The sequence below is a fragment of the Gopherus flavomarginatus genome, chromosome 4 (genome assembly GCF_025201925.1).
Source record: "Gopherus flavomarginatus isolate rGopFla2 chromosome 4, rGopFla2.mat.asm, whole genome shotgun sequence".
Taxonomy (NCBI): Eukaryota; Metazoa; Chordata; order Testudines; family Testudinidae; genus Gopherus; species Gopherus flavomarginatus.
Window position 1 is genome coordinate 35,937,323 of NC_066620.1, and position 24,983 is coordinate 35,962,305.

General features: G+C 42.5%; 1 protein-coding gene across 2 annotated transcripts in view; it reads left to right on the plus strand.

Moving 5' to 3' along the window:
* The first annotated feature begins 3,106 nt into the window (after positions 1 to 3,106).
* The window catches only part of SPTBN1 (spectrin beta, non-erythrocytic 1), a 222,253-nt gene continuing 200,376 nt past the window's right edge, over positions 3,107 to 24,983 (plus strand). The window contains exon 1 of one of the 2 annotated variants that reach the window (XM_050951699.1): positions 3,107 to 3,281. The gene's annotated coding sequence lies outside the window, so the exon portion shown is untranslated. Of the gene's footprint in view, positions 3,282 to 3,898; positions 3,984 to 24,983 lie in introns of those variants that run through there. The other variant, XM_050951700.1, reaches the window with a different exon arrangement.

Here is a 24,983-nt window from a genome sequence, read left to right on the forward strand (position 1 = left end):
GTAAATAAATACCTTGCAATGCCAGCTACAAAAGTGACATGCAAATACCTGTTCTCACTTTCTGGTGACACTGTAAACAAGAAGAGAGCAGCATTATCTCCTGTAAATGTAAACAAACTTGTTTGTCTTAGTGACTGGCTGAACAAGAAGTAGGACTGAGTGGACTTGTAAGCCCTGAAGTTTTACATTGTTTTGGTTTTGAGTGCAGTTGTGTAACAGTACAAAATGTACATTTATAAGCTGCACTTTCATGATAAAGAGATTGCACTACAGTACTTGTATGAGGTGAATTGAAAAATACTTTTTAAAATCATTTTTACAGTGCAAATATTTGTAATAAAAAAATTGACATCAAAGTGTATATTACAACACAGAATACAATATACATAAAATGTAGACAAACATCCAAAATATTTAATAAATTTCAATTGGTAGTCTATTGTTTAACAGTGCAATTAAAATTGTGAGTAATCCCAATTTTTTAAATCTTGATAAATTCTTTTGAGTTAATCATGTGAGTTAACTGATTAATTGACAGCCCTAAAATTTAGTCCTTATATTGAAGGAAATATGGATTGGGAAGCTCTCTCTTCTGTAGAACTTTTTACATTGAGTCAGATTCTGTCAACCTGACTCAGGTTGACTAGCATTTTACTCTGCAGGTACTTCATCTGACTTCAGTGGGCCTACGTGGGGGATGAGGTTCTATTTGGCATGCAGAAAGGTAGCAAAACTCAGCTCTTAAATTGTACAGTTTATTTCACTTTATTTCCTTTCACTATATATGTAAACTTCTAAAATGCTCTTTGTTCCATGTGACCTATTCTTTTTCATAATGGTCAGCACGTTGTGAGCTAAGATTACTGTTTTTTACGCACAATAGGATCATTTTATTGTTACCTCATCTTCCCTTTTGCCTATTTTATACATCTGTTGTGTCTTGTCGCACAGTTGGCTTGCCAAATCTCTGGGACAGGGATGATCTTCTCACTACATGTTTGTACACTTCATATCACACCAAGGTTCTAGGGCTGGCAACTTTCTGAATGCAGAAAACCAAACACCCCTGCCCCATGCCTTCCCTGAGTCCCTGCCACTACCCCGCCCCTTCTCCAAGTCCCCACCCCTGCGCACTCCATCCCCACCTCTCCATCGCTCGCACTTCCCCACCCTTGCTCATTTTCACCTGTCTGGGGCAGGGATTTGGGTGCGGGCTCTGGGCCTGCACTTACCTCAGGCAGCTCCCAGAAGTGGCTGGCATGTCCCCCTGGCTCCTAGGCAGAGAGGTCCGCAGGTGCCACCCCTGGAGATCCCATTGGCTGCGGTTCCCGGCCAATGGGAGCTGCAGGGGTGGCACTTGGCATGGTGCCTGTGCTGCAGGCAGGGGCAGTGCACAGAGCTCTCCTGGGTGAAGGAACATGTTGGCCTCTTCCAGGAGCTGTGTGGAGACAGCTGCTTTGGCCAACCAGATTTTCAGTGGCCCAGTCAACGGTGCTAACCAGAGCCACCAGGGTCCCTTTTCGATCGAGCCTTCTGGTAAAAAAGCAGATGCCTGGCAACCCTACAAGGTTCTCACCCCTGACGTGCTACTGTGCTGTAAATAAAAATACTTAGTTCTCATACAGTACTCTAGTTGTTTTAAAATATTCCATCTCACCAGAGTTCCTTCCCCATGTTGTCTGTGGGGCAGGGCCCAGCACTCCCCAGCTCTGCAGGGATGGCCAGGTATTTTTCCCACTCCACTTCCACTCCTAAGAGGCTCAGCCCTCCAGCTGGACCTGGATAGTCCACTCTTCTGTGGTTGGAAATGAACAGAATGAAAGAGTAATTAATACAAGTGAATCATCCTCAAACTGGGTAAAAGAAGCTCTCTTCCTTCAGCAGGTGTTCAGCAGGCTGCAGTCCTAAGCTGAGTTCACAAGTAAATAGAGGGGTTTAGTCCTCCCCCTGGAGAGTCAGTGTCAGGTCTTCCCTTCCTTCTGGAAGAGGCTATTGGTCAGTGGCCAGACCACACACTCCTGCCTTCAGCTGGCCCCCTCTCCAGGCACCGAGAACTGAATTCAACTCTCCTCTCATGTCTGCCTGAGCCCAGAACCTTTTCACGCTCCTCTCTCCATTTTTGACCTCCCTTACAGGTGTGATGGGGCAAGGCCAGCTGAGCCCCCAGTGGCTTGTTAACCCTGTGTTGCCCAGCGTGGAGTTTGCATGTCCCCTCACACACCTTTCAAGGAAAATGATGACCAGCTTGTCCCATGCCAGGGGGCCTAGTGGTTTAAGATAATGTAATTTCTGTTTGGTTCAGACAATTAAACGCCTTCCAATTGTGGCAGAATCGTAAGATCTGAACATACGTCTCCAGAGATACAAGCTCTTGCACAAAGTCACTGTGCCTCCAATCCCTCCACTAACCACTTGGTCAATACAAAAACAAAGGCCCACAGGCTGATGGTCTGGCAGCAGGTAAGGAAATTCACCACCACAAACCTGGGTAAGGTGCATACCTACCATCAGCAATGAGGTTTGCAAAATTGCAGCTCTCCTTGCCTGAGTCCACAGAGTGTAAGCCCTACATGCCAAAGCATCTCACTGAAAATCAAAAAACAAAACAAAAAACCAGGAGCCCTTGGGGCACCTTAGAGACTAACAAATTTATTTGGGCTACAAGGACTCCTCGTTGTTTTTGGGATGGAGATTAACACAACTACCACTCTGAAACTGTCACTGAAAAGCAGTGCCCCTATTGCAATGGCGCTAATTAATTACCCTTACATTCATGGTGACCTCAGCCATTTCGAGGGAGGCCGGTGCAGAGCCTATGCCTCGGAGCAGCAGCCCCACACCTTCCCGCTCTGCCTCCGGCAGGCGGTTGTGATATATGTTCGTGTGCCCTGTTCTGCTTGTATCCCTCCCGAGGGAGGCCCGGACACGCGGGCGCGGTGCGTGTCACTCAGTCGGCGCTGCAGCACCGGGGCTTGCGGATCCGCTTGGCCCAGTGCAGGGCGCTGGATTTGCTGGGGAGGGGCAGCGAGAGAGGCGGGCGCTTGCGTCCTATTCCCATTCCCCGCCCGCCCGAGGGAGCGCGGGGCCGTGGTGTGCGCGCGCTCTCCCGCCCCCTGGCTCAGCGCAGCTGTCGCGGTGCAGGCGGAGGGGGCCGGCAGGCTGCGGATTCCTCCAGTCACTCCCTTTCGCTCCGGCCACTGCTGCTGCATCTCCCCCCGCTCACCGCTGCGGAGCGGAGCCCTGAGCTTCCCGGGACAGGAGCGGCTCCCCGGCCAGGCGAGGTAGGGGCTCTCGGTGCATGCGGACAACATGGCACAGCCATGAGCGACTCCCCCGGCCCCCTCCCCACAGGCAGCAGGGGGTCGGGGGAATGTCACCTCCCCATGGGGAAGAGCACAAGGAGGCTGGGAAGGGGGAAGTGTGTGTCTCTGAAGGGGTGGGGGACTGCAGAGAAAGGAGGCGGCGGCGGCCTCTGATGCACCCGGCTGAGTCTCCCTCTGCAGAGAGAGGGGAGTGAAAGGCTTTTCCCCTGCCGGGCGGGGGGACGAGGCCGTGGGCTTGCCAGCCCGGCTGGAGATGGTCGGTGTGGGTGCGGGCTGCGCGCTCCCATTGCTCTAACAGGCTCCATCATTATATTGCAGTAGGATTATTGTGCCTGCTCCTCGGGCACTAACGCTGTCTGGTTTGTGCGTGGACAAGGGGATGAATTGTCCAGCAGCAAAACTGGGCAACGACGGGGGGAGGCGAGTAACAGCAGGAGGCTTAACCCCCCCCCCACGCCCCAAATCCCCGACCGTGGGAGCTGACATAGGTGGCTGCCTGTAACGGTACTTGGGATGCAAACAGGCGTGGTCGGGAGCTAGCAGTGCTGCTGCTGCCTCTCCCCCGCCGCCCTTCTGTCTTTCTGGACTGGGCGTACGTCGGCTCTGGAGGAGACCGGTCCATTTCCCCTCGCTGTTTCCCTCCCCCCAGTACTTCAACAGGTTTGTCTTTTAGGGTTAGATGTGGATCTGCCAGGTTCCCTCTGTTGGTATAATTGGCATCTTCGTTACGTATTGGTTAGATTGCGGTAAAAGTGCCTTTCAAGACCATAAAATCTAATCAGATTTAAATGTATCTGTGTGAAATGATGGGGAAGCTTCGCCTCCCTGTTTGCTATGTTGCAGTGTTTATATTTGGGAAGCATGTGTGTGTAAATCATGCCTGCGTTATTTATTGTTGTGGTTTTCCCTTTCCTTTATGCCTGAGGAGAAATGATGCAGCACAATGCAGTGATCTGACAACCTTTATTCGGGGCTTTCCGGCTGCATTTTGCATGATTCCCTTATGCACTGTCAAAACCCCACCCAACAGGAAATCGAGATTGTTTTTTCCCCGGGACAAACGCAATCACGGTCCTATCATTCTACCCTCATGCTTTTTATGTTGGTTGTTTGTGACTCCGATCCGTGTGTCGTGGAGGTGCAGATGGCAATTGTGTATTTAGGGTGTGTGTGTTTGCTTGCTCTTGGTCTCTGTAATGAAGGGGGAGTTATGCGATTGCAGTTCTGCAGCTCTAATGCGGTCTGATGGAGTCCAGCCTGCAGCTGTGGAACATTAATCTGATACTACAAAAGTAGCAGCATTAGGGAGGGGTTAGAGGAAGAATATTATTGTAAATGAGAGAAAACGGTGTACATTTATATTGTACCAGATAGGCATCTAATGTTCATGCACCATTTAAACGCAGACTGTATGTAAATCAGATGGATATAGTCAAACTGATTGTTAATATTAAGTGCCCTTTCACATTATGCAAGAGAGCGTGTTAGACCACTTGATATTTCTTTACCTTATACCTGAAAGGTATTTGTGCTATCATCACCATTAAATCTTTAAATTCTCATACTGTACATTGAAAACACTAACATTTAGTGATCTAAAAATATTTTCTGCTCTTTGAAATGATTTGCACTCCAGTCTCTATTTAAATGAAATCTACAGTCATTGGTCTGTTTTTTTGCAATTTCATTAGTCTCCTTTCAGATTGTTACACATTTCTGTTGTTTATATTTACAGAAGAAACATATGTTTTATTTGGAGTGTTTAAATTTCTTGACTTTTAAATGATTCGCCATATAAAGTTCCAACTTATTTTTTATGAAGCTTTGGCTTAATTTTTTTAATAGGCTGAAAGTTTTATGGCCCTGAAATGCCTTTATTACTGAAGAGAACACATAACTAAAAAAGCATAATACATGGACTTAAATTAATTGTATCTTCCAGATCAACAGAGTAGTTTGATGTCTACAGGCCTGTGGTAACGAAACAAAACCAAAAAAAAAAAAAAAAGGCAGATTTCTGCCAAATATTGCAAGACTGCTGTATCTCTGAAAAATCCATCTTTCGTAGCAGTGGAAAGTGGCATGTTAAATGATTATTTTTAAGTCATCTTGATTTTAAACATAGATCTTTTGATTTTGAAGTACATGAAACATTAATCTATTACAGGACTTAACTTTCATGGAAAAATGGAGTGAGCAATTGAATATAACGAAAAGTCCATTCCAGTCGTCTAGTTCTGAGGAAATTTGTATCCTTACAGTAAGAAGAGTGGGGTGAGAGGAAGAGAAGAGATATTTCTTTCTAGATAATGTCTACACAAGATTCTATGCTTTCATCATGAGATTGTCCATAGACATAGATTTTGAATTATCAATATCAAAAGTAAAATTCCTGTAAATGGAAAATAAAACTACCAAGGTTTGAGATTTCTTGAAACATTATGTACAAAGGTTTGTTGATAGAATTGTGGCTATTATGAAGCCTGTTCATTGAGCTAGGTGACTGATTTTTTTGATTATTTCTGGCCTGTAAGTGAAATCATGTGTTGCCTAAAGACATATTGGAAACATTCCGAATAGTCTTGAAGATTATCTAGTCAGTTGATGTTTATTATTTTATTAAAGAAATATCAGCAGTGTGGAAGCATCACAAGAAACTTAGCCATTTTGATTTGTCAGCCAGTGTGCAAAATTCCCAGCCATAAAAAGGACTTGAATGTACCATGAAGCCTCTAGAGCAGTCATATTTACCATTGTGAGTTGCATCCACACAATAGATATACTACCTGTATGGGCCTGAGGATGTCACGTGGGCTGCAGCTGTGTGCTGATTGGGCCGAAAGTGGCCCGAGAATCACTGCTCTAGAGTGAAAGATGTAAGTTTATGATAGTAATGGTGATAAAGATCAGTAGGTGGCCAAAGAATTAGTTGCTTTTACTAAATTAACTTCTACTGTTCAACAGTTTAGTTGTCAAGATGGTTGACTTTTCTGGAGAGAATTTGCAAAAATGATTGTTGTGATTCCACTGTGACAGCAATTCTTGGTGATTAGTGCTGGCTGGTTAATGTGTCACAACTGATACTAGGAAGACACTAAATAAAATGAATAAACCATAGTATTTTTTGTGATATTAAACTACAGTTTATTCTTTTCATAATATAACAAAGTTGGTACTAAATCTGGCAGTAGAATAGTAGCATTTCTGCATCTTGCTGTAGAACAATTTTAATGAAGTAACTTGTATATGGTAAAAGGTAAAGCTTTTGGTGGAACATAAATTAGTAGTTATGTGTGAGAAAGTATTGTAGAACCTTATTTCAGCTATAGTGTGGGATGAATCCAGAAAACCTTGTGATTACTATGTGCCTGCTTCCAAAGATGGAACAGACTGATGATGAAACATTCATGCTCAGACTGGTCATGTTGTACTCAAACCAAAGCACTACTGCATGATCTAATTTAAGGCCTACCTGCCTTTAAATTGGACATATACCCTCAAAAGAAATTTGGTGAAAGCCCTTTTTTCATATAAAGACTTCCGCAATGTTCATTGACATTATATAGGCCTGGGGAAGAATTTTATATGGGTCAGTGTGACATGAGTAGGGCCCTGCCAAATTCACTGTCAATTTTTGTAAATTTCACAGTGGTTGCATTTAAAAAAATCTTGAATTTCACGGCTTCAGATATTCATATCCTAAATTTCATGGTATTGTAACAAAATATGAATATGTATTTTAAAAAGGCAAAATATAAACATGTAAACCCCTTAAGACTGTTTCTCAAACTGAGGGTCCGGGCCCAAAAGGGGGTTGCAAGGCGATTGTAGAGGGAGTCACAGTATGGCATAAGAGAGCTGGGTGCCCAGCTCTGAAGGCAGCACCACTGCCAGCAGCAGCATAGGAGTAAGGGTGGCAATACTGTGAAAACTCACCCCCCAACATTTGCAGTCCATTGGTGTCTTTCTTACTGTGCCCAATGACAAATTAAGGCTGAAGAGTAACTTGAGCTGTGTTCTTTTAGCGCCATTGACTGTCTTTCTCTGACCCTTTCCCCCTTATTAGTAATTTTTTGTTGCACTGATGTCATTTCAGATGTTTCTGCTTTTATGTACCGTTTGTTTTCCTTTCATAATTTTCTTGTCTTCTGCACAAATTTAGAATTTCCTTAAGCTTTCTATATTTTTTTCATTGTACACAGGACTTCTTTTGACTTGTAACAATTGTCACTAGACTGGAATGCCTTATGCTAGTTTATAGTCACTTTTTTCATTAACTCCTTTGGAAATGTGTCAAGCATTGGAACATTTATTTAAAACATATATAAGTTTGACTTGTTCAGCAATCTTGGCACATCAAGAAAACAGCATGAACTGAACAAAAGGGCCACTCTGTGTGAAAAATTTAGGTCAACAAATGCTAATTCACACCTGTCAGCTACCACGAATAGATTAGTGGCTAATACCAATTATGCCATTGAACCAGAAGAGGTGTGCCATTAATTTGCTGTTCAGAGACACTAACTGCACTGCAATCAGTCTGTTCACAGGTAAATTTTCCAAATTAAGTGGATTTTCCGTTTAGTAGGGCCCTAGTAGATTTTACTACATGCAGCTTGTTTGTCTGAAAAAACTGCCTGCAAGGTTTATCTTGTCAGATCCTGGAGCTACACCTGTTGATAAGAGCTGAGGATGTAGCTTGCCATCCACAAAGCATAATCACCATTTGTTCTGTTGAAGATATTAAGCTCTGGTAATGTGGGATTTGCCTCCTGTTCTGCCCCATGCAGCCCAAAGCTCTGGGCAAGAATGTTTTCAGCTCTCATCTTTGTTTATATAGTGGTGTTTTTTTTCCAGTTGTAACCTGAAAGAGAAAATGCTAACCCTAGTCCATGGAGAGGGTTTCTTCTTTTCCCTCAGTAGGAAAAGAGGTAGATAAAGAAAAGTTAGAAAAATAAAAATGAATAGAGGCCAGTTCAGCTGTCAAATATGCCAGTTTGAACATGATATAACTCTAGTAACTTCAATAGTGATTTATGCTGATATAAGAGGGTAAGACAGAGTCCCACTCAGGCATTGTCAGTCAGAGATCTACTGGGTAACTAAACTAGTTTATTTCAGGTTTTATACAGCATATTCATATTTTAAAGTTGAATATGCAGTTCTGGAAGAACAGTTTATGACTGATGAATCAGTGGAAGGAGTGATCAGAAGTGGAAAAACTTATTGGAATTAAAAAAAAAAAAGGTCTCCCTCTGTCTCTTCATATTCCAGACAAACTTAATAACAGGCAGGTTAATATATTTGTTTAATGTTGATACATAAAGTCCATTGATAACAGGGCTTTCTGTATGACAGTATTAAGTGTATGTGCACCATCTGTTAGGTAAATCTTGTAGAAAGCAGTTGGAGTACAAGTGATGTGCAGCTCCTACATAGGAATAAGTCACAATTCAAGACCTGATCTTGTAAAGTATTGAACATCTTCAATTCTCATTGACTTCCGTCCCAACTTCCCATTGACGAAACAGGTGAGACAACTGCCCATTGTTTTCACATGGGATTGAGAGTACCTCAGCACCTCACAGGATGTGTTCAGCATCAGGCAAGATTGATACCCCAAACAATGTTACTGTCCCTTGTTAATGTTAGCGATATTTACCTGTACAATGCACTCTGAAGTACATTTCAGGTTCTTCAACAAACAATGAACTAGTGTCATATGGCAAATTTAGACCCATCTGTATTTCCTATTACAGCAAAGATGCTGACATACGCTAGTGAGTTAGTTACCATCATATTAACTATTTTGTATTTCTTTAAGAAGGAAGCTTAATTGGCGTAATCACCACTGGGGTGAGCCAGTTAGGTGGGTTCTACTGTAGTATATTATAAATCACCTACTTTATGACACTTGTTCCTTACTGCTGTGTTGGTAAAGTGGAACCTTGTTTATAAGATGATGATTGACCTAAATATGCCAGCTTCCTACAGTACTGAACAGAAAAACCTAGATTGACTAAGTAAGTCTAAAAGCTTAATTAGAATGGGGCTAATTTATGATCATTGTGGCCATTAATGTAGAATAGGAAATATAGTTTTTATAAAACTTGATTGAATTTTTATTTTTTCCAGCTGTGAAGTGTAAGTTTGTTAGTGCAGTGATGCACACTGCAAACATTCCATTTAATTATGGCAAGTGATTCCTTTATTTTTACATTAGAAGTCAGAGAGCTATGGAGGCTCAACACCTCACCTTGACTATCAAGATGCTTATTTGGGTGCTTTAATTTAGATGTAGGTGCCTGACTTCAGGCATCCATGTCTGAAAATGTTATATGTAGCCTGAAGTAATCATGAGACTTGTTTCACAAGGACTATCTCCGACTTTTCTTTCGATAAACAAGTATCTAATAAACGTGTTTAAAAATCTATTGCCAGTGTCTGAAGAGGGAATGCTGTGCTGCAGTGTGTAGTTGTGGAGCAGGTTTTCTGCTTAAGTATGCATTTGTGGCAACAATGGAATACAGCATGAGGTTAACCATTCTAGTTCATTCTTGAAGAAAGCAGTTTTTGCCTTGACTAGTAAGTTATTGATTGCAGTGGTTTTGGAAGGGCACATTGGCTCTGAGGGGCTCTAATGGAAATCAAGTGGGTGTTTTGATACTGAATTCAAGAGGATCATTAGCAGGTGCTGAGCCCTTTATCAAAAGCCAGTATCATCCAATAGACAGGGTGCTGGAGTGGAAGCCAGGAGATCTGGGTTTGGTTTGCAGCTCTCCCACTGGCTTACTGCGTGACCCTGCACAAATCAGGGAAAAGTTTTCACAAGTAACTGTTGATTTTGAATGTTTCTGTTTTTGGGTGCTCAACATTAGATGTCTTAAAGGGACCATATTTTTCCCAAAATGCAGAGTACCCACCCTCTAAAATTAGACGTCAAGTTGGGCTATTAGAATCACTATTCGCTCTTCAAAATCCTGAGCTTAACCTGCTGTGCTTCAGTTTCACTTGAAGATAATGATCCTTTCCCTTGTTTGTAAATTGCTTTGAGATCTATGTATGCTAAGTCCTATTGTCATTTTCACAAGGATGATGATACTGATGCTTATTACCATTTTTTTGTTTCTATGCTGAAATAATTAAATTAACTCATGTTGGGTTTATTGTATAATTTAAAATAATGTAATTTGCTGGGTATAATAAAAATGACTGTAAGATTCCCGTTTACAACAAACAGTTTTGACCATTTCACAGTATCCTCCTTTTGGAGTAAAATATTCTGATTGTCACAGCAAGCACATTTACAAAACCATATTCTCAGGTGGTATAAATCAGTATCTGATTTCAATGGAGCTAAGCTTATTTATACAACTTGAAGATCTGGCCCAGGGCCTATAACTTACTGTTAAAACATTTGTTGGAATCTATTTTAATTATTGTCTTTATAACTTGGACATTTGGAGGAGCTTGTTCCAAATGTTTTTTTCATTTGTAGGCTAAGATTGTGCAAAGTGACCTCATCCTAGTAAGGGTGGGTCAGTTCTAATGTGGAAAAATCTTAGTCAATGTGTCTTAGAGATAAGTGGGACTGAATCCCAACTAGAGCTGTGCATTAAATACTGGAATGTGTTGGAGACCTGCCAGCACTTTGGAAGCGGGACTGTGTGACGAGTACTAATGCAATCACACTATACCTTAAAATAGTACCCTGGATAACAAAAAATCAGGAAAGTTGTCACTTTACCTCATTTTAGCACACATTCATTCCTTAAAATAGATTAGAGAATGAGTATATATTTTTTCTAATTTTATGCTCTGTTTGCTTTTTATAATTTACAGGTCCTCAAAAAACTTTAACGCAGGGCAGAATTGCATTGCAGGAAAGAAGGAAAATAACTCTAACTTTAACACTGGGCACAAGTCCTTGATTAGGCAAAACAATCCATTACCTATACTGAAACCTGAGTAAGGACTGAATAAGGATCTTCACCTTTGCTAGGATCTAGTGTGGTCTTCTCAAATTTGTCTTCATCTGTAAGCAAATATTGAGGCAGAGATAAGTCAGTTACACTGGCACAGAGTTACATGGAGGCAGGATTTGGACTTAAGATTCCGAATGTGAGCAAGCAATATTTGAATATTTAAAGTTAATATTGGTTTACCACCAAGCTTTGTTCAACAGTAGAAATAAGTTTATAGAATTTTCAGGTCCATGTCAAATTTCTCAACAGAACAGTTTGATCCTGCATTTTATTCCTTGGCATAAATGTTTTAAAAACGTAAAACCTGTGATACCTAAAGTAGTTTTTTTTATGGAAAAAGGATGAGTATGTGCTTCTAAATGGGCACTAGGGAGAAGAAAAAGGAGGGGGGTGCTGCTTTTTTGGAACAGCTTGTGCTATTGAGCCTGTCTGTGGTTCTGGTTAGCATTGGTGAGAATCAGCTGTAGAAAAGCATGGAATGAACCAACCATTCTCTTAACACATATTTGTGTTGCTGTGGGGACCAAAACAAGAAACACTGTAATAGGAAGAGGAGAGTAGAAATAAAATGGAACAGCAGATACAGAATGAAAAATACATATGTAAATCGTGACCTTTGGATTCGTGCAGGTCTCAGGACTAAAAATTAGTTGCATTTTTTTTTAAATGACATGGCTTACTTCATTTGAGGAAAATATACAGCACTTTTGATCTTGTTTCATATTTGGAATCAAGGCAACAGCAGTAATTTAGCTCTGGCTGAAAAGGAAAGGCCTGCTCCTTCATTTTGTTCACCCGCATTGAAATCCTGGTCCCAGGACAATGGTCCTTTTGAGCTGGGCTCAGGGCAGGACTCAAGTGTTGGGAAGAGGCAAAAATGGCTTTACGCTACCCTTGTGCTCCACCAGTGGTGGTGCTTTTTTTAGGGTGGGGGTTTCATTCAGGTTTTAGCGTAACTTACAGAACCCTCAGGGCTGCTTTAAGTAATGCTAGCTGGTAACAACACCCTGAGGGTCATTGCAGCAGCCAGGCATAGGTTGGAGCAACAGTGGCACTATGACCGTGCCGTCTCACTTCCAATGCTTGTTCTTGGAGGGGGTGTAGTCTACCAGCTACACCAGTTCTGCACTACCTGGGGATTCCCCAATCCCAGCTGGCCAGCTAAAATAGCTTTAAGAATTTGTATTGTTGGAGTGTTGCTAAGCATCGTTAACGTTTGTATAAAACTAGTATAGTGAAATGGACAATCAAATTCAAAAATTTCAGCCTGAGTTTCACTGAACTTTCCATTTTCCCAGTCTTGTGGTCTTTCAGAAACTACATTATGTAAAAAGCTATTTGAGTCATGACTAATAAAATATTAGGTGACACTGAGTTAAAGAGCAAGTAAATGATGATAGTGGATTATTTTCAGAGAGATACTTCAAAGATATGTTTAGCCAAACAAGGATAACATAAGTTCTGGGTAAATGAAGCATACACTAAAGAGAATTAAACATATTTGACCCTGGCAGATATTTAAATAACACCAATACAATAAAGAATATCTGCTAGTTATTAATAGAAGTCTCAACTGGATTCTTAAATTTATTCAGTCATGGAAGAAAAGAACAATGTTAAACTTAATGTTAATAGGTGGACTAGTTGCAGTGGAGTGATTTTTCTTTTTTCTGCTGGGCTTAAAAAATGAATTGGCCAGATCTTCAGCTGTTATTAATCTATACTGCTCAGCTGAAGTCAGTGAAGCAATGCTGATTTCACCAGCTAAGCATCTGACCTGAGATTTTAAATTCTCTTTGTATAAAAAATGCAAATGACTTTATTTGGGATGCACATTGATCAGTTAAATTTTTAACCAGTGTAAATAATCTGAATCAGGAGAGGAAAGATTTGTTAACAAGTATCCATAAATCACTCTTGTAGATGATGATACCCTCTGTATGGAGAGGTTTGAGTGACACAGAGCTCTTATCTTATCTGTGTTTTGAATCTAAGACAAATAATCCTAATGTGTAGTAAATCCTGTATCAGTATGCTACCGAAACATGTGAAACAAAGATCAGCACTGATATATCTTAGAGAAGAAATAGATTCTCAAGATGCTTGCTTAGCTAATACTTTATGGTGACAGTGCAATGTAAAACTAGGAGTTTAAATTGCTTTGACCACCATTTTCTTTTAAACAAGCAGATGAGACATTATGGAAATCTAGAGAGCTGCTCACTAAAATGGAACTGACAGGTGAGGACCACAAGGACATACCAACTGTAGGTGGAGCAGTGAATTGGTGTGTGATACGCCAGCCATTTTAGAGTTGTTTCTACAGCTGTTGTCAACTAGTGGAAAATAATGTGCATCACTTGGGCTTGCTGTAGCTGGGTTTGCTGAGAGAGTTCAAAGAGACACAGAGTTCCTCAGATTCCTGGCATGGTTCTGTGAACTTACATGTCACTTTAAGGGCAGTTTGCAAAGTCACATGTTCACATTGTTTAAGAGCATCTTTAACAGTAGTTGATATAGTACATCTGTTTTCATTTTTAGCTTCTGGGTGTCATAAGCAATGGCAGAAGGCCAAGGAGCCATTGAAGGGATTTGGGGCTGAAATTACTTTTAGCCAAACTGGATTATAGTGGCATCTATTAGCACTCTTTTATAGTTAAAAATTTTGTGCATATTTCTTTGTAAAACACCAGTCTTTTGTATATCTTGGTAATTTGCCTATTAAATTACTCTGTGCTGTAATTTGGAATACAAACATGAAACAAATAGTTTTGATTGTTTATAATAAGTAGAAAAATGCATCTCAAAAAGAGTTTTTAAAATATAACTTAAATTTTTTGGGTTTAAAATATTATTAGCACATGGTCAGTCTGTAAAAGATTAATGTATCAAATGTCCAAGATATTAATTTTGGAAAGTGGCTGTTAGGCAGGCAGCGTTACTACTTTATTACATGGATGTTTACAAATTGTATTGCAAACATATTTTTTGCAGAATTAAAGTGATCAGGGATTCACCTGTGGAATCGTGTTCATGATTGTTGCAGCTCATCAGTTCTGTACATTTACAGAAAAAATTTCTTATCCCAATAACGAAACAATTTTGAGAATCAGGCAAAAGGAAAAATAACAGAATCAAGCCCCAATCTGGCAGATTATTCTAGATAGCCACGGGGTGCAACTTGCAGGATTGGAGACTTAAAAGTGAAACTCTCTTCTGCTGCTCTGTGCTTCAGGATTGTAGTGCCTATAAAACAGCCCACAGTGTCACATGCTGTTCTGAAGCATTTGTAACATCAAATTAAGAGCTCTCATAGTAAGGTATATATTTGTACTAAATTCTTGTGCCCCTCCATTATGTTCACACATTATGCTGATGTCCAAGGATCTGATTCTGCAAAGTGCTGAGCACCTCATATGATGAGAGCTGGGAGCAATCAGCACCAGTCAGATGATACTCATTATCTTGCAGGCTTGGGCCCCAAGAGCTCAGAACATATCTGGAGACAGTGTGGCCTGGTCTACACTACGCGTTTATACCGATTTTAGCAGAGTTAAATCGATTTAACGCTGCACCCGTCCACACAACGAGGCCCTTTATATTGATATAAAGGGCTCTTTAAACCGGCTTCTGAACTCCTCCCCGACGAGAGGAGTAGCACTGAAAACGGATTAGGGTTAGTATGGCCGCAAATTGACGGTATTGGCCTCCGGGCGATATCCCACAGTGCAGCACTGTGACCGCTCTGGACAGCAATCTGAACTCGGATGCACTGGCCAGGTAGACAGGAAAAGCCCCGCGAACTTCTGAATTTCATTTCCTGTTCAGCCAGCGTGGAGAGCTCATCAGCACAGGTGACCACGCAGAGTTCATCCACACAGGTAACAATGCAGTCTCCTGAGAATCGAAAAAGAGCTCCAGCATGGACCGCACGGGAGGTACTGGATCTGATCGCTGTATGGGGAGAGGATTCAGTGCTAACAGAACTCCGTTCCAAAAGACAAAATGAAAAAACATTTGAAAAAATTTCCAAGGCTTTGATGGGGAAAGACCACACCAGGGACTCAGTGCAGTGCAGAGTGAAGGTTAAGGAGCTCAGACAAGCCTACCAGAAAACCAAAGAAGCAAACGGAAGGTCCGGGGCAGGGCCAAAAACATGCCACTTCTACGCTGAGCTGCATGCAATTCTAGGGGGGGTCCGCCACCACTACCCTACTACCACTGTCCGTGGATTCCGAGGTGGGGGTGGTAATCTCAGCCATGGCTGAGGATTCTGCGGACGGGGAAGATGAGGAGGAGGAGGAAGAGGACGACGAGCTTGCGGAGAGCACACAACACTCCGTTCTCCCCAACAGCCAGGAGCTTTTTCTCACCCAGACGGAATTACCCTCCCAGCCCTCCCAAGCCAGTAGCCCAGACAATGAAGCCATGGAAGCGAGGTCTGGTGAGTGTACCTTTGTAAATATAAAACATGGTTTAAAAGCAAGCATTTTTTAATGATTGATTTGCCCTGAGGACTTGAGATGCATTCGCGGCCAGTACAGTTGTTGGAAAAGTTTGTTAACATGTCTGGGGATGGAGCGGAAATCCTCCAGGGGCATCTCCATGAAGCTCTCCTGGAGGTACTCCAAAAACCTTTGCAGAAGGTTTCTGGGCAAGGCAACCTTATTCCGTCCACCATGGTAGGACACTTGACCACGCCATGCATGTAGCAAGTAATCTGTTATCATTGCATGACAAAGCCTAGCTAAGTATGGTCCCGGTGATTGCTGGCATTCAAGCAACATCTGTTCTTTATCTTGCTGTGTTATCCTCAGCAGAGTGATATCGTTCATGGAAACCTGGCTGAAATTAAGGAATTTAATTAAAGGGACAGAGATGGCCATTCTTACTGGGCTGTTTGCCTGTTGCTTAAAAGAAATCCTTCCTTGCAGGTAGCCAAACGGGGGGAGGGGAAGGGGGTAATGGCGCTGAGCTTTTTTGCGTTTGGCTAGCAGGGATCTTCCCTGCCAGCAACCACGCGGTGGGGCAGGGGAAAGGGGGGTGATTAGCAGTGATCTTCCATGATACCAGCCACGCGGTGGGGGGAGGGGTAAAGCGATCATCCCAGAGAATTGGAGGAGGGAGTAGTTTCTGCTGCTGCATGTTAACAGGAAAGAAACAGCACTGAACGGGATTTGCTTGGTATTTGGGAAAGGAGGGCACTCTGTATATGAAAGCTGCAGAAGCCGAAAGACAATGGCTTACCATGGCTGCATGCAAGCTGAATTCTGCTGCCTGGACCTGCGTCTGTGAGATCTCTAACACAGAGCCGCAGGCACTCAATATTAAGATGCAAAATGCGACCTTGTAGTGAAATCACATGTGCTATGTAAGGTGAATAGTGTTGTTCACTGTGAAAGAGTATAACCATTGTTCTGTAAAATGTATCTTTTTAAATACTTCTCTCCCTTTTTTACCTCCCTCATGCAGCTGCAAATTTTCCAAGCCTCCCTACTCCATCCCCAAGGCTATCTCAGATAAGGCAGAGGAAAAAAAAGACGCAAGATGAAATATTCTCTGAAATCATGGAAGTAACCCGCAATGAAAGAGCTCATCTGAATGAGTGGAAGGACGTGGTATCAAATTACAGGAAAGATGCCAGTGAATGTGAAGACGGGAGGGACCAACGTGAGGAGAGGAGAGACGCTCGAGATGAGAGGTGGCGGCAGGAAGATCAGCGGTGTAGGCAAGAAGATCAGCGGTGACTGAATGCAACGCTGGGACTGCTGCATGATGAAACTGACATCCTCCAACGTCTGGTGGAGCTTCAGGAACAGCAGCAGGGTCACAGAGTGCCGCTGCAGCCCCTGTGTAACCACCCTCACCACTCACCATGTTCCATATCTTCCTCACCCAGACGTGTAATAACACGTGGGGAAAGGCTTCGTGCACCCGCCCACTCCATCCCCCTGGACAGCCCAACCAAAAGGCTGTCATTACTTTGAAATATTTTTAGTGACCTTTTCCTTCCCTCCTATCCTGCTCCCAAACCACACCCGGGCTACCTTGTCAGTTCTCTCCCTCTTTTTATAATGACTTTTTAATAAAGAATACATGATTTTTAAATGATAGTGACTTTATTTCCTTAAGCAAGCTGTAATCGAAGGGGGAGGGTGGGTTGCTTACAGGGAATGAGTCAATCAGTGGTGGGGGGTTCATCAAGGGGAAACAAACACAACAGTCACACCGTACCCTGGCCCGTGATGAAACTCATTTTCAAAGCTTCTCTGATGCGCACCGCTTTGTGGTGTGCTCTTCTAATCGCCCTGGTGTCTGGCTGTACGTAATCAGCGGCCAGGTGATTTGCCTCAGCCTCCCACCCCGCCATAAAGGTCTCCCCTTACTCTCACAGAGATTGTGGAGCACACAGCAAGCAGCAATAACAATGGGGACATTGGTTTGGCTGAGGTCTGAGCGAGTCAGTAATGTGCGCCAGCGCGCCTTTAAACCGCCAGATGCACATTCTACCACCATTCTGCACTTGCTTAGCCTGTAGTTGAACAGCTCCTGACCACTGTCCAGGCTGCCTATGTATGGCTTCATGAGCCATGGCATCAAGGGGTAGACTGGGTCCCCCAGGATAACTACAGGCATTTCAACATCCCCAACAGTTATTTTCTGGTTTGGGAAGTAAAATTCCTTGCTGCAGCATTTTAAACAGAGCAGTGCTTCTGAAGACGCGAGCGTCATGAACCCTTCCTGGCCATCCCACATGGATGTTGGTGAAACGTCCCTTGTGATCCACCAGTGCTTGCAGCACCGTGGAAAAGTACCTCTTGCGGTTTACGTACTGGGTGCCCTGGTGCTCCGGTGCCAAGATAGGGATATGGGTTCCATCTATCACCCCCCCCCCACAGTTAGGGAATCCCATTGCAGCAAAGCCATCCACTATGACCTGCACGTTTCCCAGAGTCACAACCTTTCGTAGCAGCAGCTTAACAATTGCTTTGGCTACTTGCATCTCAGCAGCCCCCACAGTAGATTTTCCCACTCCAAATTGATTCCCAACTGACCAGTAGCTGTCTGGCGTTGCATGCTTCCAGAGGGCTATTGCCACTCGCTTCTCCACTGTGAGGGCTGCTCTCATCTTGGTATTCTGGCGTTTCAGGGCAGGGGAAAGCAAGTCATAAAGTTCCATGAAAGTGCCCTTACGCATGTGAAAGTTTCGCAGCCACTGGGAATCGTCCCAAACCTGCAAAACTATGCAGTCCCACCAGTCTGTGCTTGTTTCCCGGGCCTAAAATCGGCATTCAATGGCTGGAACCTGCCACGTTACCGGCAGGATCTCCAAAGTGCAGGGGCCCGCAGTTTGAGAGAATTCTGTGTCCATGTCCTCATCACTCTCGTCGCTGCTCTGCCGTAGCCGCCGCCTCCTCGCCTGGCTTTGCAGGTCCTTTTTCAGCATAGACTGCATGAGAATGCGCGAGGTGTTTACAATGTCCACGATTGCGGTCTTGATCTGAGCAGGGTCCATGCTTGCTGTGCTATGGCGTTTGCACAGTTCACCCAGGAAAAAAGGCGCGAAACGGTTGTCTGCTGCTTTCACAGAGGGAGGGGTGAGGCTGTACCCAGGACCGCCCGCAACAATGATTTTTGCCCCATCAGGCACTGGGATCTCAACCCAGAATTCCGAGGGGTGGGGGAGACTGCAGGAATTATGGGATAGCTACGGAATAGCTACCCACAGTGCAATGCTCTGGAAATCGACGCTAGCCTCGGTACACACCGCCGAATTAATGTGCTTAGTGTGACCGCGTGCACTCGACTTTATACAATCTGTTTTACAAAACCGGTTTATGTAAAATTGGAATAATCCCGTAGTGTAGACATACCCTGTGACTTCACAATACAGAATGCTAACTGCTTAAAATAATTAGTTACATTATTGTAACAAGTGGCCAAATTCCAGCCCTGGTAATTCTGCAGGATTAACTAATAATCTTCATCTGCAATCAGTTCTCCTGTCTACCCATATTACGGTAACAGGAGTGGTGGAAATTGGTCCTTATTTTTCTGTCTCTTACCAACATAAATAATTCTGTCCTCATTGCACTGAAACAAAAGTAAATCTATAAACCATTGTTCACATTAGTAGTCATTGGTGACTTCAGTGGGATTACTCATGTATGGGTTTGTAGTATCTGCCCCAGTATTACAATTTACAACATTGCTTCCCCAAATAGAAAACACTTCAGACTTAAATATCAAAACCAAGTTTTGTTTTCATAGCTGAACATATTATAGGTTGGAGACTCGAACATTCAAGATGATACACTTGGAGGAGGGACACTTCCTCATTTTTAGAGATTTTTTTTTAAAAAATCACGTTACTATTCCACTCTTCCAAATCATGGAGGTGAGATATATGTGTGAAATTACAGAGTCATGAAATTTATTATTTTAATCTCTATCACTCTATTATTATGCTTTCTGCTGCCAATCCATCTCCTCCAGGATTTACTCCAGCACTCGCACCCCCTGAATTCCCCCCAAAAAAGAAAATCAGAGTTGTCCCCAAAAAAGAAGAAAACAGGCTGCCCCAGAAATATTCTTTTCTTGTTCTCTCCCCAAAATGTGGAATTACTTCAAAAATTACCCAGGAGTGAGGCCCCAATTGGACAAGATTTAATTCTGGACCAGGCAGCCTTTGTAGACCTCAAAATTATGACAATTTTAAAGTTTTATCTCATGACTCTGCAGGAGAAGAAACAGGAGTTTGATATCATTTGGAAGGGTGGACAGATCTGAAATATTCTACTTTGAAGTCATGACTTTTTATGTATAGAAGAGCTATATTGTGTCTTTTTTTAATGATTCCTTCTGAAATTGGTATGGTTGGACTTATAGAGCCTGATCTTGCACCACTGAAGTCAATTCCAGGGGGAGCTGGTTTATAGCAACCAAGGTACCTGACATTTGAGGCAAAGGGATATGATAGATAGTTCCGGGAAAAAAGATTAGAATTCTTTAAAACATTCCTGAATTTATTTATTTGGCAACATATGTGACACATACAGGTAATACGGGGATGTATTAAGGTTTTATTTGAATGTATTTGGGGTGGCATGCTGGCTGTAAATCAGGCTTCCTAAATTCATACTGAGAACACCTTCATGTAACATCACTCTATCGTGTATTATGTATATTTATATATGAATGAGAGGAAGAGAGAGAGCATAGTTGTTCTCTCTTGTATTCACTCTTTAGGAGATTTTCAAATGTTTGTTTAGTTTAATTTTTTTACAACTTAAATCTTACTATTAAAATCATCCTCTCCTTTGAAGTGGCTGGGATAGGGAAATTGTTACATGAATCTGACCAGAGAAGTTCTATCTTGTGTATATTTTAATACTTCCTTTTGCCCCATTCAGTTTCCATAAAAGGAAAATTTCTGTAAGTTATATGGTAAAACTGACAAGCAGTGAAATTGACACATTGTTTGACAAGCATCAGGTAAAGGCACTTTGTTACAAATATTATTCCCCCTTCACCCCCCACCCCTAAGTATTTGATTTAAATAAAGGATCAGCTCACCAGGGGATTTTATGGGTGATGGTCTCATACACATGTAGCATATTTAAATGTGGAAGCTTTTACATAGATAACTGTATGCGCTGTTCATGCCCAGTAAGACTTTGGAATAGTTCCCTTCCTCTTTTAATAGGGTAATTATGACCTGTAGGTTTCAGTAGTGGAAGTTCTTGAAAAATACACTAAAAAGCAGAATTTTCAAGTGGGCTTTAAATAAAAAACAAACAAAAAAACCAATCGCTGCTTTATTAACAGATTTTGCACTTAGCTAATCAAAGTTGTGGATTGCTGAATGATGATGTTATATCTTGTACAGATTACTCATAATGCATGTACTAATTTTTTTCTCCAAATTGATCTTAATGTATGGCAGTATATGACAGCAGTTTCTACATTGGTTCATAGAATTACAAGTAGCTTCCCATTTTTTTTATTGTGATTGGGAGTGATGAATTCTTGTTCTCTTTTGCAAAGCTGTCCTTCCTGTTTTTGACTTTCATTAGCTGGTGCCTGGAAAATATTGGTATTTCTTTTCAGTTGCACTGGAACTCTGTCAGCATTCAACCTGAAGGGCACAGTATACCTTTGGGAAATGCTGATTGGAAGCTTAGAGCATGCTGAAACTGGAATGTCCACAGCTTTAGCACTGTCCAGATCTGATGTCTCCGAAAATAAGAGCCAGGAAAAAACTGCACCATTTTATTAAGACACGGGATAAAATACTAATTTTTCAAGTCAACAGATTTCATGTGTGCATAAAAATGAGCAACTAGAACTAGTACCATCTGATGATTCATAGTCCTTTTGTAGTGTGACCAGATAGCAAGTGTGAAAAATTGGGACAGGGTAGGGGGTAATAGGATCCCATATAAAAAAAAAGCCCCAAACACCGGGACTGTCCCTATAAAATCAGGACATCTGGTCACCCTATCCTTTTACAGTACAGCAACTAACAGCTGATGTTCTCAAAATTATTTAGAAAGCTCCTTATCGCTCCCCTCTCAGATACGTAAGTAGTAGTATCCCCATGTTACAAATGGAATCACAAATAGATGAAACGACTCGTCCAAGATGTCAGTGTGTATCAGGTAGAGCTGAGAGTACAGCCCAGAATATCTGACTCCAAGTCCTGTGCTCTAATCCCTAGACAATACTCTATGTTAAGTACAACTAATTGCTTGTATTTTTTTTAGTAGTGAAAATGCTGATTTAGTGATAGTTTTCAAAGATTTGATCTTAGAAGTCAAAACAGGTGGTCTAATCTTTTGAATAATAAAACATATAAATGTTGATAATCTGTTTATTGCTCTGAAGTGCTGATATTATATTAGTGGAATAACTGAGAAAACTGATTGCAGTGCTGTTTGCCACGAAGCAGGGATCTGGTTTAGGTGGATGCAGCAGCTTCCAGAATAATGACATGTTCGTGGAAATGATGCAGTATACATGTTTTGGAGATTAGCACTGAACTGCTTTGAGTGTTGATTGTTGAGAGAGGTTCCTGGCCCCTTTGATAACAAAGTGTTATCATTAGCTCTTAGCAAGCAAGAGATTCTACCTCACAGTTCGAACAAGAGTTTCTGTTCATGATAGTCTAGTGGAGATGCAACTTTTCCTTGTGAGAGACTGTAGGAAATGGAATAGGTTTGATTTGCATGGTCAGTAGTATAATTGGCTTAATTAGTATTAGCATTGTGCTTAGCAGCATATTGTTTAAAGCTGTAGCTTCCTATTAGAAAAAAAGTAAACTTTGATGGCGTATTCCTGAGTGTCTTGTTTCAGAATGGAGGCTACAGGCCATCTGTAAGATGTCAACTAAAAAGGGGAGATGGGCTTGTAACCTGAGAACCCTCACCCCCCCACCCCCCACAAAAAATGCAAGGGAGAGGCAGATGGGTGGAATTTTTGTGCCTGCTAGTAGTTAGCATTAGCTGTTGTTCTTTCTCTATTTTTTTTAAATTTATGAATGAATGAATGTGTAGTGCTCATAAGTGAGAAACCAATAGGCTTGGCTAGAGACAGGCATGTTGCAAGTTCCCACCATCCAGTTTTACCATTGTACCTCAAAGTTGATCTATAATACCTCTGCTACTCTAGTTGAAGGTTTCTCAAATGTGGCCACCAGGAGATTTTCTTGTGGCCACAGCCTCCTGGCTGGTGATGGGAGGGGGGGAAAGCAGTGGCCCCTCGCGCAGTGGTGCCAGCAGTCATTTGGCCCTGCTCCTCTGGAGCTGCAAATGCCAGAGGAGCAGGCAGCTGGGTAAGTTCCCCATCTTCCCAGGGATGGCAAGACTCAGGCTTCCAGCTTCAGCCCTGGGAGGTGAGCTGCACGCTCCAGCTGCATGGCATCGGGCTCCGTCCCCCACCTGCGGCGGGGCTTCCGGCTCTGGCCCTGGGCTCCCCTCCCCTCCATTTCTCTTGGCCCCCACTGCATCTTCCATCTCCAGTCCCTGGCTGCAGGGCTTTGGGCCCCCACCACCCTCTCCCGCACCCCCCAATTTCCCCTACCATCTCCCCCTGTTCCCTACTGCCTCCCCATCCAGGGATTAATTTGTCTCCCAGCTTGCCAGGGCTGAGTAAGTCTGCTGTGAAAAGTGGTATTTGTATGTTTGTTTGTTAATATCACTTTTCACTGCCTCCCAACTAGCTAGCACTATTTGCTGTGAAAAGTGATAGTAACAAATATCACTCTTCATAGAAGCAGACTTACTGGTTAGCAAGTCAAACAAACAGAGCAACCAAAAGGCAAAATAAACAACAAAAAAGTCAAGAGCATTAAAGCACCTTATTTGTGTTTCCATTCTGTTTAGGTCCAGTAAAGAAGAGAGACAAATGTACATTATATTTAATATTTAGTCTGCAAAAAACCCCAAACCCGTACATAAATAAATTACTGTGATTTGTATGTATATATGTGAATATTTATTTGTTTTTTCTAAGTTAATTAAGTATTTTAGGAAGAATTGTCAGAGCGGCCAGGACCACCAAAAAAATTGTTGTGAGAACCTTGGAAGCAGAGAGACTGCCAGTAGTGACCGACTAATACTTTTGCTGTGTTATGCCCTCTTAGTGAGACTAGACTGTTTCTCCCAAACTCCATTTCCATGTGTAATCCAAAATGGGATGTAAAGTCTAGTCATTAAAGGTGAAAAGATGATACATCTAACCCACAGTACCACATTGTCTTCTCCTGGCTGTCTCACTTTATTGCAATACTGCAGATGGCAGTCACCCATAGATTTATTTGCATTGGAAGTCTAGTACATTGATCTTAAAGATAGACATGTGCTTTGGTCTCTCTTCATGTGTCAGTCCCTTAGCTGAAGGGGGGTCTGCTTTTTTTCCTAGCTCTGCGACAGGTATCCTGATACCGTTTAGATCATGAATGTGAAATGAAATTCTGGGTCGTGGGAAGTGCCAAATGGCAGTGGCAAGAGTGTGCAGTGTCACAACAGCTAGTGTAAAGGATTCCTTGCCACATCTCAACATCTGTACATTGTGACCTGAGTCACAGCTTACTTGAGTCACTTCAGTTTGGATACAGGTGACTTGTGGAGTCTGAGTGGGTGGGACTGAGAGATGACTGTAGTTTTGGGTGAGTGGTTAGGGAAAGTAGTTACCGAGGCAGGGTGTTAGTCACACTGGAGGGAGAGGGTGAGTAAAGGGACCCATGGAAATAGGGGAACTGATACAGAGAAGTTGGGGTGGGCACCTTCTGAAACATTGTTCAGATGATATTTGTCTGCGCTGATGTGGCTCTTCTGGGAAAGTCACCTCCTGCAGTGATTGAAAGTTCCTTGTACAGTGCAGGATATGCTACAACCTGTTGAGCTGCTTTGACCTAGCGCATATGCAGATGAGTAGCACCCGACAAATACCGTACATTTACATATTGTCTTCCATCTGAGGATCTCAACGCACTTTACAATGGTCAGCTCTATCCCTGTTTTTCTAATTGAAACTGAGGTACATGGAGTGACTTGCCCATCATCAAACAGGAGGTCGGTGGCAGAGGTTTAGAAGTTTAACTGTTTTCCAGCTGTAACCATTAGACAGCACTGCCATCATCTGAAGTGTCAAGAAGAGAAAAACGGGGGAGAAG